The sequence below is a fragment of the Leopardus geoffroyi genome, chromosome B4 (assembly GCF_018350155.1).
Source record: "Leopardus geoffroyi isolate Oge1 chromosome B4, O.geoffroyi_Oge1_pat1.0, whole genome shotgun sequence".
Taxonomy (NCBI): domain Eukaryota; kingdom Metazoa; phylum Chordata; class Mammalia; order Carnivora; family Felidae; genus Leopardus; species Leopardus geoffroyi.
This window is the reverse complement of record NC_059341.1, coordinates 133,671,080-133,689,369: the sequence shown is the minus strand read 5'-3', so window position 1 is coordinate 133,689,369 and position 18,290 is coordinate 133,671,080. Positions and strand designations below refer to the sequence as shown.

Genomic DNA, 18,290 nt, shown 5'->3' with positions numbered 1-18,290 from the left:
GAGAGAGACAGAGTGCAAATGGGGGAGGAGCAGAGAGAGAGAGGGAGGCCCAGAATCCGAAGCAGGCTCCAGGCTCCGAGCTGTCAGCACAGACCCCGATGCGGGGCTCGAACCCACGAACTGCGAGATCATGACCTGAGCCAAAGTCAGACGAAGTCACAAGCCTAACCGACTGAGCCACCCAGGTGCCCCTAAAATTCCTAATTTTAAAGTCTTTAAAAAGAATTCGGGGGACGGGACAGCGGTCGGGGTGAACATGTGCCTTTCTGTGGTTTCTCTCCTGTGTCTCTACACCGAGCTCCGTGCAAAGCCTGCTGCACCCCGGGACAGCACAGCCCCCTCAGGGTGGGGCGAGTTGCAGGGGGATCGTCAGTGTGACTAGCCGCCACCAGAGCCCCGTGACGAAGGTCAAGCTGTGCAAGCAGCGGGGCTTTGGTTTTGCTGAGGAAGCGGCCTGTCTAAGCCGAGTGCCCCGACAAAAGAGAGGAAGCAGAAGCCACTACCGTGGTCCCTCCATTAGTGTCCGAGGGCTCCCAGAACAAAGTATCAGGAACTTGGTGCCTTAAAATAACCGAAATGTATTATCTCACCATTCCGGAAGCCAGAGATCTGAGATCGAGGTGTCGACAGGTCGGGTTCCTTCTGAGGCTCTTCCTCCCAGGCCTCTCTCCCAGCCTGCGGTCCTCAACATTCCTTCGCTTACAGACACTTCCCTCCGGCCCTGCACCTCCACCTCCCTGCGTCTTGTCACACGTCTCCCCTCTCGCATGTCCGTCTGTGTCCCAATTCCCCCTTTGGATAAGGACACCCATCATATTGGGTTAGGGTCCGCCACGATGACCTCATGTTAACGGGCTTACCTCTGCAAAGACCCTAATTCCAAATAAGCTCCCATTCTGAGGTCTTGACGGCGAAGACTCCAACATCTAGTTCGAGGGGGCACAATTCAGCCCGTAACAGCCTCTCATCTCCTCACACGTGAAGAAGCATTTCAACAAAAGCAGCCCCTTCCCCAGGCACCCACCTGGCTCAAACCAGTCCCATCACAAGACAGTGACGCAGCAGAACAGGAAGCCAGCCTCCTAGTGTTACCGTGTAGCCATTTGGCGGCCGTGCAGGGTCGTGGGAAGCGGCGGCGTGGGAAATCCAGTTCCGGGGATCAGACAAGGCTGATGTGAGTCTAGGCTCTGCCCCTCCGGCTCTGCAGCCCTAGGCCTGTTCCTCAGGCTCCCAAGCCTCTGTTCCTTCACCTGTGCCATGATAGCATCCACCTTGCTCAGTTATTATAAATGGAAATGCATCTACAAGATCCTTGCCCCTAGTAGGTGCTTAGTAAATATGAGCCCTTCTCCACATTTCCCATGTATCTCACATAGTCCTGGGACTGTTCAGTGGACCTAACATTGCTATACAGGCAGTTCTGCAGCAAATATGTGCTCCTTGAGCTGAATTTGTGGCTCGATTAATTGACAAGGAGAAGTATTTTTCAGTGCCGGGGTTTTCAGAATTCACCAAGGGGTACCAAGCCGACTGGCAGGCTGCCTTCTTTGAAAAGGATGCAGGTCGAACACCATGCCTGGCATTGATGGACGGTCATAGTGTCTCTCCAGCTCCCGTGTCGCGTGGGCCTTTGTATCCGCCATACAGAAATCAATTGCCCTGTTCCTGAGAACCTGCGTCCCAAGGAGCGGCATTCAGAAGAAAACGGGGGCTCTGGAGCATGTCTGTCTCTTTTCTGGGGCTCCGGCTGGCACGTGCTCCTCCACCCCTGCCTCAGGGGGATGAAGCTATTGCCTGCTGCAAAATGACACTCGTGGGAAGGCTGCCCCTTGCCAAGGTCCCCGCTGCCTCGATCTTACAAGTTCAGAAACGCTCGCTTGATCGCCTTTTGCAGAGGTGCTCAACCCTGAGGAGACTGCTTTGTAATAAGCAAAAAAAAAAAAGAGAGAGAGAGAGAGAGAGACCGTTTTTTATGAGCCGGATCACTCTTTGGCACCAGACTGCAAGTGTTTGTTTATTCATTTGTTCATTCGTTCACTCAGCCAACAAGCGTCTATGGAGGGCGAGGCACTCTCCCACGTTAGCTCATCTGACCCTTAAAATAATCCCAAGGGTCTCCTTATCCTCCCTCTTACAGACAGGGAAATCGGGGCCTGGGGAGATGAAGTGACTTTCCCAGATGTCTGCTTTCGTGGTGGGCACAGGAAAACAATACACCAGCATCTTGGAGGTTATAAACCCAGAAAGGGGAAACGGGGTGCGGCCAGAGCCCCCGCACAGGTAAAGCTCTGTAGCATATGTCTGCCCGTCTCTTCATTAAGCCATCTCTAACCAGCCAGAGATGTGCCCCACCGTAGAAAGCTTTCCCTTCTTGGGTGCCTGGGTGGCTCAGTCTGTTAAGCGTCCTACTCTTGGTTTCAGCTCAGGTCATGATCTCACAGTTCGTGAGACCCTCTCCCCTCCCCGCCCCCCCCCCCCCCCGACCAGGGTCTGCACTGACAGTGTGGAAACTGCTTGGGATTCTCGCTCTCTCTCTGATCCTCCCCTGCTCATCGTGCTCTCTCTTTCTCTGTCTCTCAACATCAATAAATACACATTAAAAAAAAGAAGAAGAAAGCTTTCCCTTCTCAAAACTTTTACAGCCAGTGTATCGATCAGCGCTCGCTAAGTTATGCTGTGGTAACAAACAACCCCAGCTCCCAGTGGCTTACAACCGCCACGATTTGTACATCGTTCAGGTTAAATACCAGCTGCCAGTCCGCCAAGGCTGATTCAAGCCATCCTTTTTCTGAGACCCAGGCTGAAAGAACAGAACAGGCTCTCGTGGCAGAAGGAAAGAACAACAGTGGAAACACAGGATGACTTTTGAAACTGCAGGCAAGGGTTACTTCCCTCGTAAGCCACCTGGCCAAGCCTGCTGTCACTGGGGCAGAAAAGTAGCAATGCTTTCAAGTGAAGGCAGCAAATAATTGGCAACAACAATCTAGTAAGGCAGGTTATCTATGTGTACGATCTCCATTCTCTAGTTTACAATATGGAAATGATATCAGTTCCCTCTTAATGAGGTACTTGTAAAGATTAAGTGAAATACAGTCTGTCTGGCCACAGTAAATTGTCAATTTCCTTACAGTTTCGTAGCGCCTAGCACAGTGCCTGGAATAGAGTAGACGCTCGAGAGATCGTGGTGGCACTTTTGTCATCAATGAATATTTACTGATCAACTACCATGCACCCAGAGACGTGGTTCTAGGATGGCTTTTAGGATCTAGTGGAGAATAAGACAAGCAAAATTCCTGTTCTTGTGGACCATACATTCCAGCTAGTAAGGCTCGGACGGTAAATAACTAAATAAAAATTTCAGAGGGTGATCAGAGCTGAACAGGTACAGTGGACTCAACATCAAGATGAAGGAAAATTCCTTGAGTCGTGGGCCCACCTGGTCAAGCCTCTGATGTGAGTCACAGGCAAGTAAGCCCATTCCAAGCAGCCCAAGTAATAGAAAGGAATTCTCATTTTTACCTTTATGTTCTTTTTGTAATTATTTCTTTTTGAGAGAGAGAGAGACAGAGTGCGAGCAGGGGAGGTGCAGAGAGAGAGGGAGACGCAGAATCCGAAGCAGGCTCCAGGCTCTGAGCTGTCAGCTCAGCTCAGAGCCTGACGCGGGGCTCGAACTCTCGGACTGCGAGATCATGACCTGAGCCGCAGTCCACGCTCAACCGACTGAGCCACCCGGGTGCCCCATCATTTTTACCTTATTACTCGTAAAGCTGACGCAGCTTATGTCCTGAGCTGACCTCTGGATCTTCTTCCTCCCTCGTGGGGCTGGATGGGGAAAGACTCCAAGGAGTGAGGGGGCTGACCATGCCGGGGTGACAGGGGAGGGGGAAGGAGATGGGGGCCAAGGGCAGGAAGGCAGAGGTTCTTGGCAGTCACACCCAGCTCTGTGAGCTAAGCATCGCCTCCCCCTCGCTGTGCTGAGGAAATCAGGCTGAGAGAGGTTGAGGAACTGCCCAAAGGCAAAAGGCCGGTAAGAGACAGAGGCGGAAACTGCATGTGGGTGGGCCTGAAGCCAAGGGTCTGTGCTCGCAGCCCCGTCACATGCACTTGCTATCAGAGCGGGGGCGCAGAGAAAGCAGCTCGGTGGGGTGGGCAGGGGAGAGCCGTGAGAAAGAGGGGACCCGGTCAGCTGGAAAGGTGAAGGAAAGTGCATGGGAAGGGGAATGTGTGGAGGGAGAGGATAAACACAGTCGCAAGCGCAAAGCTCTAGGACGGACGTCCGGAAACCGTTAGGGGTGATCAAAATCTTCCCTGATGGTTTTTTCTAAAGCTCTGGTATCCAGCCCGTGGCATAACTTTGGGACAGGGCCAGGGACAGCAAGACAGGGCCAATGCAATGGGCCTCCCACCACGGGAGGCTTTCCAATCGCCCTGCGGGGCCCTGAGGCCCCATGGAAGGGTGTGAAATCCACACTGCTCCCGTTGAAATGTAAAGACCCAGCACTTTCCATCTGCAGCCTTGTATCATAATGTTTTGCTATCAGGCTCTGGGGCCCGAGTCTATTAAAATTCTGATGCTTCTGTGGCTGTGGGATTGGATAATGATAGAAACTTCAGCGGAGGAAGAAAAAAACGTAATGACAGCCAGCACAGCAGAAGTCAAATGCAGCGAGCGTGGTCACAGCCCCCGGGGCTGCTCAGCGCCGTCTATCCTGATGGGGAGAGAAGGGCTCCCACGACTTTGGGCTGGCGGTCATGGCTGATTCTTGGATGGCGTGAAAGACGGAAAGGATTTTGGTGTCGAATAACAACAGCGATGACAATGCATTAGTATTTTACATGTGTCATTTGCAGCTGCAGAGAACCTGATGTTTACAAAGTGCATCACGTTACATGCCCTCCGTCCACCCGACCACAACCTCGTGAGGCAAGGTTGTGATAAGCATGATAAGCAAATGCCTTTGGTTCCCCACCTCCCCAGCACGAGGCAAAACGTACCACCCCACCCCCGGAAGTTAGGTGTGGCCCCGTCACTGAAAACATGGCTGAAGACTTTCTCTGTTGCGAGTCCCAGGTTCCAAGCCGGGGGGGGGGGGGGGGGGGGGGGGGGGGGGGGGAGGGGCCCGGTCCCAGAGGGAGGAGACGTGGAGCAGAGTCCCCACCAAGCCCGCAAGGGACGTGGAGCTTGGGTATGTGTTGCTTGGCGGGCACCGATGGTGTCACTGCAGCAGAACCGAGCCATCCTGACCGATTCAGAAACTGTCCCCGTTTGCAAAACGAGCGAATGAACACCTAAGGCCTCCTGGACAGAAGCTTCAAGTGAAACCTGGGTCTCTCTGCTCTTAGCACCAGGCTGAGCGAGGGCTGAATCCAGCTGGTAGAGCTGATGACCTTGGGCAAGTTCTGCGAGCCTCTGGAGAACAAAGACCGTAAGGCCCCACAGGGTGGGTGGGAGAACTTGAGTGACACATGGCAAGTACTTGGGTATCGCGGGTGCCTCACGGCGCGTTTTCCCCCAGCCCCGGGCTCTACCCGCTTCACCGACGCCGTGTTTCAAAGGTGCCCGTGCAGCTTAGGAAATTTGAAGATGATTCAGGGTTCCCCAGACACCCTCCCTGGATTGCTTTGCCTTCTGCCCTCAGCTAAGTAGAGTTTTTATTCCCCCGTCTGAGCTCGGAATCCGGAAGGTGTCTCCTTGGTGTCCAATTAGAACATTTTTCATTTCAAAACGTATTGTTGTCCGGGGACAATGGCGTGAAGAGGAGCCGAGCTGCTCCTGAGAATAGAAGCAGGCAGTGAAAGGCTTCCTGAACACAGTGGCACCTCTGAGGGGCCCCTCTGGGCCCCGCACCGGCTGAGCCAGAACCAGGTGTCAGCAGGAGAGACCCTGTAATTAATTTTTAAATTTGCTATTATCATGCATTTAGGCAGCGGGCTGACGTGCCGCTTGGTTTTGACCTTTAAAAATGTTACAGGCAGTATCAGCTTTTCTCCAAAATGAAGGACATTGACCTAGAGGCTATAAAAACCACAACTTCGTAAGCTGGCAACCTTCCTTTTAAAGTTTTCTCTCATTTCCTTTTATTTTACTTGTCATCTATTTAAAGGAAACCCACAGACACATACCCTTCCAACCCCCCCCCCCGCCTCTTTTTTTTTCTGGAAATAAAGTATGTATTTCCATCCCTTCATTTTTTATTCCCAAAGTAGCTGTCACACTTTTTTTTTTTTTTTTTTTTTGTATTGTGGTAAAATGTACGTAACATAAAACTTACCACTTTAGCCATTTTTAAATGTACAGTTCAGTGGCATTAAGTACATTCATATCGATGCAGGCTGGCGGGTCCGAGGACCCAGAGGGGGTCCCGCGGGAGCAGCCGAAAGGGTCCTTGGCGTCGCACAGGAGAGAAATCAAATGCAAGGCGAAAGGAAGTGCGAGCAGAGACTGAAGACGCGGAGAGACTACAGATGCAGACGGAGTGTCCGGGAGACTCAGAAAGGAGAGGAGAGGGGGTCTCGTCTTTGCTGGGGGCCTGGGGGTTTGGTTCAGGACGGTGGTCCTGTGCACGTGTCTTCTCGGGCATCCGGGAGCAAAGACGGGGTTTTCCTTAAGTCACTGATGCCCTGGAGGGAGTCAGGGGTCTGGGTGAGTCGGGCCTCTTGGCAAACGTTCGTGACGAGCCCGCCCGGTCACTCCTTAGGTATTGTCTACTGTGCTGGAACACTCCAAAGAGCTCATTAAATCCTCGGCCTTCACGAGGAGGACACACACGCGGTTCCGCAAGCCATGCATGAGGCGCGGGTGCGGGTGCCGGCAAGAGGAGAGGCAGCGAAACAAGCAGTCTTTCGCGGGGTCCCTTCAGCTTCCCTGCCTCACTCTTGTTGCGCGACCATCCCCACCGTCCGTCTGCGGAGATTTCCCGTCTGCCCAAACTGAAACTCTGCTCCTTCAACTCGAACTCCCCACCCGCCTCCCCCGGCCCTCGGCGACCACCGTTCTACTTTCTGTGTCCGTGACTTTGATTACTCCGGGGACCTCAGAGAAGTGGAACTGTGCAACATGGGTCTTTTCCCGCAAGGCTTATTCCGCAGAGCAGAGCGTCCTCAGGGTTCACCCGTGTCCTAGCAGGTGTCAGAATTTCCTTCTTCCTGAAGCTGGATGATATGCTATTGTATGGCTGTCTCGCGCACGTTGAAAGGGTAGAAGACCTTCAGCGACTAGTGGCGACACGCTAGTTTTCCAGTTGGGACGGTGTTTTTCCCACACATTACTTCATCTGGTCCTCCAGCGACATCTGGAAATAAGCATGATCGCCCCGTGTCACCCGTGAGAGGCCGGGTCTCCGAGAAGCCGAGGGACGGCCAAGGCCACGCTCCCGAGTCGGGCAGCAGGACTCAAACCGCCCAGAACCCCGGCCTCCTCCTGGATCCCATGACACCCTGGTCCCAAACGCTGAAAGCGGAACTTACTCGTCGTTGAGGCTAAAGTTCACTTTTTGATTTCACCCCCCTCCTGTATGCGTTCGCCAGCTTCTAGCCGGGGCTCAGGTAAGATGAGGGTAGTGACAGAGTCTCCTGGCAAAAACAACCACTTTGAGACAGAGGAAGGGAACAAAACCTACCCCAATCCCAGTCTCCCCGCTGTGAACCACCAAGGCTATCTCCTTCTGGTCTTTTTATAAGAGATCAGGATGACCGCGAGGGCCGCGGGACAGAAGGAAATCTCTTATTTATTTTTGAGAGAGAAAAAGAGAGAGCACAAGCAGGGGAGGGGCAGAGACAGAAGATCCGAAGCAGGCCCTGTGCTGACAGCAGAGAGCCCGACGTGGGGCTCGAACCCACGACCTGCAAAATCACAACCCGAGCGGAAGTCGGGCGTTCAACCAACTGAGCCACCCAGGCGCCCCTCCAAAGGAATTTTTATCTGTTAAAGTAGACTTACGGGATCCTGGGGCATCCGGATAATGTTAAGCCAGGATTCCCTTTGGCCCCCGGCAAAGTGTCATCATGGAGGCAGCTGAGCTCCTAGAGGGAGGTCACTCTGCTGGTTTCAAGGACTTGGCAATGGGCTAGAGGCAGCGAGGGAATTTAATTTTTCATTTGCCTGAGTTTCCCACATCACCCTAGCAAGCACTTTAACCCCTTTCCTTTGTTCTTGGGTAGCCGGGCGTGTCCGAGGAATATCACACTTAGTCCGCATTGGGGGTGGGGGGGTGCTGTTAGCTCCACTCTGCCCTCCGCCTGCCCCACGCTCCCTCGTCACTCTTCACACAGCCCCTCTGCCACCCCACTGGAGGAGGTGGGATGGAGAAAGCAAAATGAGGCCATTCTAGAAGTCCAGCTTCGGGGTACAGGCAAAGCTCAGACAGACTCAGGCTCCTTTTACTGCTGCCACCACGGGAGAGCCTGGGGACCCCTCCTCGGAGACAAGACGCTGAGTGGCATCCCACCGTGTGCTCCCCACCCCCGGACCACTTTCAGGTAGGGCCGTATTGATGGTCATTCCAAGCACAGCAATGTTTCTTCACTGAATGTAATAAACCGGGGACGTTAGTGCTTCCGCCAAGGGCCAGGCTCAACGCTCCGCATGGAGGACACCAAAAGGAAGGTGACCTGTCTGTGACTGGAGACAGACTGGAGACAGGTCCTCCTCATGACCCCACAGCGGACCATTCTGGAGGCAGCTGTGTCATGCTGGGGTGGAGAGACTAATTCTGCCAGAGACAGGGAGACGACACGCAAGTCCCGGAAGGCTTCACGGAAGAGACGTCGTTGGAGCCGAGTCCTCCGGGCAAAGCTCCACCAGGTGACACGTGGGGCCAGCGCGCTCCATGGAGCGCACAGGGCACGCATCGATGAGCAGAGCGTCTGCAGGGAAGGGCCGGGTGGTGAGTGTCAGGAGATGTTCTGGAAAGCAGGCACGTCCACCATCTGCGAGAGCCTTTAAGAAGACATACGCAGAAGCTGGGACTTTCTCTGGCAGGCAGTGGGGAGCCAGGAAATGTCTGGAATGGGGGAGAGTCAAAGGACACGTCAGCACCTGATGGCCAGCCACAGGGGAATGGGGAAGGAGGTGAAGTTCGGGGCGGCGGCTGGGAAGGAACAGGAACACTCCATCAAGCCCTCCCCCTGCCGCACCACCATCGCGGGCAGAGAGGACGGGTGAGGAGACAAAAGGCTGTCACAGAGTGCTTCTTGGGAACAGATGTGTCCTCGGTGGCCGCCTCGGGCCCTCAGCGCAGCGTATCGGTTAACAGCCTCGGCGTGTCTGGGCTGGAAAGGCTCCGCGCACTCCAGCTGATGAGGGCTGGCTCTTTATTGCCCATAAAATACCATCCACGATGCACAGTGGGGGGATTGGGAGGCTTTCACATGAAGCAGAAAGGCCTGGCTGGTGGGGCCCAGCCTTCCAGGAGAGCTTCGGGTCATTTGAGGGGTGTAGAGCCATTCTCTCCCCGACCAGCCTGCGGGGGAGACTGAAATGCCACCATTAGAGACTCATTCCTCTGACATTTGATATCTTCTTTCCAAACACCCAGCTTTAGAGGTGGCATTCAACTTGGCCCCGCTCTCTGAGCCTTGGTTTCTATTAAGAATTTGCTACTTTCTTTAATAATGGTAGGACCTCGGGGTGCCTGGGTGGCTCAGTCGGTTAAGCGTCCGACTTCGGCTCGCGTCATGATCTCAAGGTTCGTGAGTTCAAGCCCTGCGTCGGGCTCTGGGCTGCCAGCTCAGAGCCTGGAGCCTGATTCAGATTCTGTGTCTCCCTCTCTCTCTCTCTCTGTGCCCTTTTCCACTCATGCCCTCTCTCTCTCTCTCTCTCTCTCAAAACTAAATAACCATTAAAAAAAGTAATAATTGCAGTAAGACCCTAGATCCTCCAACGTTGGCATCAGAAGGACACTTCTGGGGTGGGGGCCAGCTCTTCACCACCCTTCACCTTGAGGATCTTAACTGCCATGGCCACGCTGGCCTCAGTACGTTCCCTTTTTAATGTTCAGGTAAGAGGTGGACGCTTACCTTTCTACCCAAAGACTGGTCAGGGGCGACAGCTGGCAACTAATAGAAGTATAACGTGTGACATGCGCTGCACGGACCGGGTGGCCCAACACATCCTAGTCTTTGCATCATAGGCCCTGTTCTAGTTGAACAAGTTACTGAGGAAAAGAGGCCCAGTGGCATTCCTGAGCCAATTCACGTGGACCCCGAGATCTGGCGACCTGCGTCTCTTTCTCATTCTGGGTGTAATGGCTTCACGTCTGTAGCTTGAAACCCGCCACCAAATGATTTGCACCATGGGAACTGACCAACACTACAAATCACGATTTTTTTCCTCCCCAAAGAGCTGGTGGTGAAACATTTACCAGCACACCCCTGGTTACTGTCACGTGCCTACCCGATGACCCAGCAATCCCCCCTCGGCATATATACCTGAGAGGAAAGAGTCCATACATCTACCAAAGGACAAGTGCAAGAAGGTTCGTGGCAACTGTATCTGTGAAAGACAAAAGCAATGGTCTAATGTCCACCAATAGGAGAAAGGGTAGACTGTGCTCTACCTGGACAACGGAATACACCCCAGAGATTAAGAGGAAGCAACAAAATAAGGTAATAAGAGAGAGGGAGGCAAACCATAAGAGACGCTTAAATGCAGAGAATAAACTGAGGGTTCCTGGAGGGGCAGCGGTAGGGGAATGGGCTAAATGGGTGAGGGGTATTGAGGAGGTCACTTGTTGGGATGAGCACTGGGTATTATATGTAAGTGATGAATCACTAAATTCTACTCCTGAAGTCATTATTATACTCTACGTTCACTATCTTGGATCTAAAAATGCAATACAGTAGGAACCGATAAATGACACACAGCAGACATTAGGTTGAGTGAAAGAGGTCAGACACAAAGACCACATTGTTGGATTCCTTTTATATAAGCTTCAAGAATGGGCAAAACTAGTATATTGTGATAGAATTCAGAATAGTGGTTCCCTGCACGGGGGCAGCTGGGATTGACTGGGAAGTGCATGAGTGGCCCTTGTGGGGTGCTGTTTCACGTCTTGATGTGGGTGACGATTACATGGGTGCGCGGTGTGCACATATGTAAAAACAAATCATGGGGCGCCTGGGAGGCTCAGCTGGTTGAGCGTCTGACTTTGGTTCCAGTCGTGATCTCCCGGTTCACGGGTTCGAGTCCCCACCGGGCTCTGTGCTGACAGCTCAGAGCCTGGAGCCTGTTTCAGATTCTGTGTCTCCCTCTCTCTGCCCCTCCCCCGCCCATGCTCTGTCTCTCTCTCAAAAATAAAGCAACATTAAAAAAAAAAAAAACTAAAAGAAAACCAAACAAACAAGTCCAAGTATTTGTCAAGGACTGAAAGGTACGAGGCTCCACGTCAGGTTGGGACAAGGGTCAGTAGGGACCGTGCACAGGGACGAGCCAACACCAGTATGACTACCAATCGGGGCTCTTGGCTATAAGCACAGAAGCTGGGTCTGCAGTGTCAGCAAAAAAACGGTCTCGTTGAAAGGACCTGGTTAGGAGGGCTGGAGCTTCCAGAAGCACCGCCCACACCATCCGCACGGTGCCATTGGGCTGGTCCAACGTGGAGCTCGCGCTCAGTGATCCTGAGACCCGGCGGTCGCACCACGGCCACTTCTGCAGCAAAGACCACTGCCGCCCGAGAGAGGAGAAAGGGGTCTCCCCCCCTCCTGCCCCACTGAGACTCAGGAGCTCAGGACTGGGTTTGGGTGGCCCAAGTGAATGACAAACGTCCACCACAGCATCCGGCCTTCCTGGCTGCCAGAGTGCGTGTGGCCGGGCTGCGGAGCCGCACGGCGGGGTCTCCTCTTTCTGCTACCTGCTCTCCTCCCCGCCGGCTTCGAGGACAGAATCTGGTGTGTGTGGACTACGGGCTGAGTGTGGAACAAGGGTGTCCATTCCAGAAGCTGCCCAGGCTGATTCTGGATCCGGAGACCCCAGAGGGAGCCCCTGCCCCCGCGGACAGCCAGGCAGGCCCAGTACCATCATTCACACTCATGTCTTCAAAATCCTGGGCTAGGGGGCCCCCCCGGGCTGGGGGGATGGGCACTGCTTCTTAAAGTCACAGCAGGGAAGGTGGCATAGGAGGCACCGGACCGAGAGAGCCTTCGGGCTTGGCCCCTGAGAGGTTGAGGGAGGACAAGAGGGGAAGACTGGATGGTGGCCGAGGGCCGGGGGCCGCTGTCATGTCGATCTGCCTGTGTCTGGGAGCCTCGGCTTGCAGATTGCTCGGCTCCCCACTCCCCACGTATCACTTATAACAGCGACAAGGACTTCACGGCCCTCGGCGCTTGAGGGCCAGTATGTCCCCCAATGATTGGTTCTTCTTATCTTCATTTGAGAGACGAGGAGGCTGAGGCTGGGGGTTCACCTCACTAGGAAGTCCCAGGCTCAGGATCTGAACTGCCTTCTTCCATCCCAGAGCTGGATGCTTGGGGGCTAGATGGGCCCTGCGTGTTAGGGGAGAGGGGAGGGAGCACAGAGAGGCTGGGGGTGGTGGGGGGGCAGGGCCCCAGCCACAGGACTTCCCAGGCTGTGGCGACATCTGGGTCAGCTCCCAGGACTCACAAGAGAGAAGGTGCTCAAAGCCTCGGGAGAAACTTGAGATGTGGCACCAGGAGCGAGGCCCAAATGTGTGTCCACCCTCCCAGCCGGGCCGTGTGAGTCTCCCAGGCTCTCTGAGCCTCAATGGCCTCATCTGTAAAATGGGGATAATGACCTCACAAGCTTCTTATTTGGATTACAAGAAGTGATGTGTATAATACATCCGGCAGGGTTTTAGGCTGTACGAAAACAGAGTAGGTACTTAAGAAATGTTAGTTGAATGTGGTAAATCCAACCAAGCCCATGTAACAAAAATAAATTAACCCTATGTATTTCTGCTTAACTATGGCCAAGCATCTCAGGGCGGTGGGGGTGGCCATGGGCAGGGAGAGCGGGGGAGATGGTCCTGGGTGTTTGTGCTGGTAACTGTTGTGCAGGTAACCGTGAGAACAGGAGGTACTCATGTTTTTCCGCTTTGCAGTTACTTTTATTAAAAATCACAAATTCACCAAATTCTTCTAAATAAATCTAGTCCCGCCAGCTCATGCTCTGACCCCATTCCCCAGCAAATGCCCAGCTCAGGCATGCGGTTCCCAAGCCCACCCCCCCCCCCACAATTGTGTCTGTTGGACACAAAAGCCAATGTCCACAGCCACCCAGTGGCCCAGGGTGGGGCGGAGGTTAGAGTTTCATAGGGAGAGAACTCCCAGGCCTTCTTCCCAGGCCCCTCCCTTGCTTCCTTTGGACCTCTCCTTCCTCAAGGGCACCTAGCAGTCAAGATCACAGTGCCCCTAGCCTCGGCTTGGAAAAGACACCTTCAGAGGAAACGGCGAATCTTTTCTGCAAAGTCACCACCTCCCAGGCCACACGCCGTCGGGACATTCCCCTAGGGCTCAGGTGCCCAGACACAGATCCCGCCAAGCAGGCCGTGGCAAGGAGTCACCATCCCCATCACCGACCAGAGCCAGCGTCGAGTTTCAGCATGCTCCGGGCCACCCAGTCACAGGGCCAGAACCAGGACCAGCCAAGGTCCGCGCAGCAGCTGGCTCCAGCCCCCAGGGGTGACCTGGGACAAGACCCCGCCTACGCCTGCCCGCCCTGGTGTCCGCTGCGCGTCTGGGGCCCTCAGCATCTCCGAAAACGTGCACAGCCTGGGACCAGACCGTCCCGTGTTCCAAGTCCCCCCTTCTGCTGCTGCCCGTTGTGTCCCCTAGACCCCATGCCCCACTCCCTCGAGCCCCAGCTTCCTCGTCTGGACAGTGGGCATCCTCACGGCGCTCATGACCCGCCGTCTTCAGAGGGGTCAGGGAGATCAGATGTGAAAATGGCCTAGTACCGCCCAAGACACACGATGGGCGGCCGCCCATCACAGCAGTGGTGACCTTTACAGGATTCCATTCGGACTGCTCGCGTTCACGCAATTATTTCTGCTGCGGTGCTGATCTGCGTGCCCGGGGCCCAGCCAGACCGCCGGGGTTCCTGCCCTCCCTCAGCCCCTGCCCTGAGCCTGCTGTCACTCCCTGCTCCCTCCTGGATCCACCTGTGGGGACCAACCTCGCCCACACCCTCCCCCATCCCTCTCCCTCTCCAACCCCTACCCTGGAGTCAGCCTGAGCCCCCAGTCTAGACCAAGGTCACCCACCTCTAGGTTCAAGGGCAATAACACGCTCCCTTCCTGCCAGAAAGGCACCACACGAGTTTTGTCTGTTGTTATATTCCATGTTTAATAACTGCTTTCTAACAGAAACAGACCTAAAAAACAGGAAAGCAAAAGGGTTTACACTAAGAATCCCTTCCCGGCTTCGCAGCCTCTATCCCTCCACCCTCTTCATCCCGGTGTGAGGTCACACCGCCCGCCCGTCCCTGATTTTCCTTACACAAGCTGTGTGTCATTTCCCAATGCATCTGGCAGCCCTCTGCACACCAGGCGCACAGACCCACTTTATCCTCTCTAATGCAGCCTGGATTCCATTGTGGGGGCCCCATGGTGTGCAGTGTTTCAATCCCATTATGATGGAAATTTAGGTTGCTTCCATGCTGTAGTAAATAGCTTTGTGTATTTGTGCAAGTAATTCCTTGGAATGAAGTCCTAGAAGTGAATTGTTAGGTCAAAGTTCATCCGGGCTCTCTGCTCCCTGTGGGGTCAGCCCACGGCCTGCTGGGTGGTCCCCTTGGCCCTGCCTGGCCTGTCCACGGACCCTTCCTGTGAGCTCTGATATAGGCCTCACCACCAAGCCCACCCGTGTTGTTGTTGTTGTTTTTTATTATTATTTTATTTATTTATTTTTGTAGAGAGAGAGCCCACGTGCAAACGGGGGAGGGGCAGAGGGAGAGAGAGAATCTTAAGCAGGCTCCATGCTCCACAAGGAGCCCAATGTGGGGCTCGATCCCATGATCCCTTTGGATCATGACCTGAACCAAAATCAAGAGTCAAATGAGCCACCCAGATGCCCCAAACCCACCCACATTTTGATGGTGGTTCATTCACTCATTCATTCATGATCTCCTCCAGTCGGACCTTGTACTGGAGGTAGGGATCTACAGAAGGCCTAGTCCAGCCCCTGGAAGCTTGTGACCTTGGGTTAAATCTTCCTCTTCTGTGAGATCCCCTAGGACACACACACACACACACACACACAAGGCCTCTGCCCCTCGTGGGCTCCCACAGCCGATGATGCAGGTCTCTTTGTCTCTACTGGAGATGCACCTACACACCTTCCAAAGACATCTTGTTCTGCCCCTGGTGGTAAAAAGAGTCCCCCCTCCGTTCCAGAAGACCAGGCCCTGTCCACCCCAATCAGACCAGGGCTAATGGGACTCCTGTCCTGGGAATCTGGGGACGATGAGATGTCTGGCAGATGGTTCTGGTTCTGGGGGTTTGGGGGTACGGCTGAGAATGAAAGCTACCCACGAGGCTACGTCATGGGAAAGCAGGCCCAGCACTGCCTGTCACCTGGGCATGGGGCTGGCACGCAGAGAGGGGCAGAGGGCAAATATCCCAGAGAGAGGCCGGGAGAGATGCCCTCTCTCCTGGCAGTTAAGTCCCGGGATATCCCCCTCATCCTGACAACAAGCTCACTGTATTTAAACTGGGTCAAGAGGGGTGCCTGGTGGCTCAGTCGGTTGGGCGACCGACTTCGGCTCGGGACACGATCTCACGGTTTGTGGGTTCGAGCCCCGCGTCGGGCTCCGTGCCAACAGCTCGGAGCCCGGAGCCTGCTTCGGATTCTGTGTCTCCCCCTCTCTCTGCCCCTCCCCCGCTCACACTCTGTGTCTCTCTGTCTCTCAATAATAAATAAACATTAAAAAAAATTAAAAAATAGTAAAATAAAACAAACTGGGTCAAGAGAGGTTTGCTCCTTCCAATCCAACACAGTGACGATGATGCTTCCCTCATCTGGCTGTGGGCTCCTGGGACAGAGACCCGGCTGTCCCCTTCTGCTCACCCAGCAAATGCTGACTGATGCCCTTACAGGGGCCTCACCCAGACCCTGTGAGGGTGCACTAAGCCCATTGCCCCTTTGCAGTCAGGACACTGAGGCCGAGAGGGTCCATCATTTGCCAAGAAATGACACGGTCACGTCTCACGTTGGGTCCTGACTGAGTCCACTGCGGCGGCTTCCAACACGGATGTTGCTGACTCAAATCCCATGTCCCCACTTGTACCAAGTTACATCGAAGCCCCAGCCCAACTCCCTGAACTAGGTGTGCACCCTGGATCCCTCCGAGTCTTGGCAGGGGGGAGGTTTGGGGTTGCACCAGCAGCACTTCTGAGAAACGGAAGGAACCCAAGCAAGGACCAGGCTGCACCCCACCGTGTCGCTCTGGGGTCCCCCAAGGGCTGCTGGGCTGGCCGCGCCCTGACTCCTGAGATCACCTCTGCGGCTGCACCGCAGTCCTCTGCTGGGAGCTTGAGGCCACGGGGTAATGACGAAGAGACGACAGACAGACCGGCCTCGCTCGGGAATGGGTGTGGTTTATTACCCTTCTGAAGCTCTGCATTGTGGGAACAGGGAACAGTGCGCCTTGGAGGGACACATTGTGGCTGCGGCTTGTATCAGTTGGAAAATAAAAAAGTTTTCCCCCAGTGGGCTATTTCCCAACCCCGTCCCCGCCCATCGCCACGACAAGTAGAAGCGAGACTTCCATTCAAGGCACATATGTGAGTGACCCTTGTGCTCAGGGACTCCATCTGGGTCCTTGTCTTCACCCTTCACGGGCTCTGAGGCTCTGGAAGCTACTTGCCCAAGGGGGTTCCAGATGGACCCGCATGCTGGTGCCCCTGGGTCTTCTCCCAGGCCCCTGATAAGAACATGTGACTAGAACCAAGATGACTTGACTCTCAGATGGGTTTGCTGGGGGACAGCGACCCTCGGAGACAAGTGGTCCTCTCCAGGGGGGTAAGAAGGTACCTCTGAGAGCAGCCATAACCAAGGGGGATCTGGGAGGAAGGGCTGTTAGCCAAGGTGGTCTTCAGTCCCCTTTCCCTGGAGCAGAGAGCCCAGCGCTGCCCCCTCCTTGCCTCGAGGCAGCTGGTCTCCAAGGGGGGAGGCCGCAGAACAGGTCCCTGGAGCCCTCCGGACCGTCCACCTTCCCCCAGGGTCCCAGCTGGTACAGGATGGACCTCTCACGCTAGTTTGGAGGCTCCATCTGGACGGAAGTCAGTGTCTGTTCTGGAGAAGGCGCCCCGGGAGTGACAGGGTCAGGGAGCCTCATGGGCTGGTATTTGGGTACAGCTGGCTTCCTGGGGCGATGGGACACGGGGGACAGATCCAAAACAAGCAATGAGAAAACATAGTGTGCTGAGAGCAGGCAGCATCCTGCAGCTTCAAGAGGGCTTCCTGGAGGAGGAAATGCTACAGACACGTCTTGTAAAACCAGTAGGCGCTCATCCAGCAAAGCCCAGGGAGTTGGGGAGGGGAGGGTACCCAGGCCGAGGGATCGGCATAAGAAGTGGAAGGAGGAACATGAGCGTGTCAGGTACTGTAGCTAGTGTGAATTTTCGAGACGGGGAGCAGAGAGAAGGCTGGGAGAGTGGGCAGAGGGCAGCCGATGTCAGGGAGGAAGGACACCGAAGGCATTCAGGAGACAGGAAGCCAAGTCCTCAGGGCTTGAAACTCACTTCCCTTTGGCTCAGGGCCTGAGCACAGAGAACTAGAGGCCTGGGCAGGTCCCAGAACAGAAGTGGGCTTCATCCTACAGGTGGAACAGTAACAAAAGTCAAGGGCACGAGGCCGGGGGGACGGCAGGCAGGCAACAAGGCAGGCTATTACACTCAGAGAGCCCTGGGGAGGGAGAGGCCCTCACAGCTATTAAACCTGGTCACTGATTGAAGAGCTTGTGGAGCATTCGCTAATGATGGCTCCAGGCTGTCCCCAGAGGCCTTGCTTCTGGAAGGTAGGGTGCTGCCAGTCAGCTCCAGGTAACAGGAATTCTATTAACATAGAGCCTCAGTCCTCAGAATCTGCTTTCAGGTTCTAAAGACAGAAGATAAATGGCCCTTATCATTTTTATGTAGCCGGTGTCACTGACAAAGCCACACTGAGCTGCTTTTGAACTGTTTATTAGGCACTTCAAGACCTTTCTCCAGGAGGAAGACGCATCTGGGCTGAGAAATGACTCCTCGTTCAATGTGGTCCGACTCCACAGGATCCAGGTAAGAGATGCTCTCGGCTCCAATTAAAGCGGCAGGGCCTGTCTGAGCACTGGGCACCTG

At 54.6% G+C, this 18,290-nt stretch overlaps 1 non-coding gene across 1 annotated transcript; it reads right to left on the bottom strand.

The window, feature by feature from the left end:
- Nucleotides 1–7,814: 7,814 nt before the first annotated feature.
- On the bottom strand, nucleotides 7,815–7,899 carry TRNAG-UCC. The gene has a single exon. It is a non-coding gene; the product is annotated as a tRNA-Gly (tRNA).
- Between the last annotated feature and the right edge of the window lie 10,391 nt (nucleotides 7,900–18,290).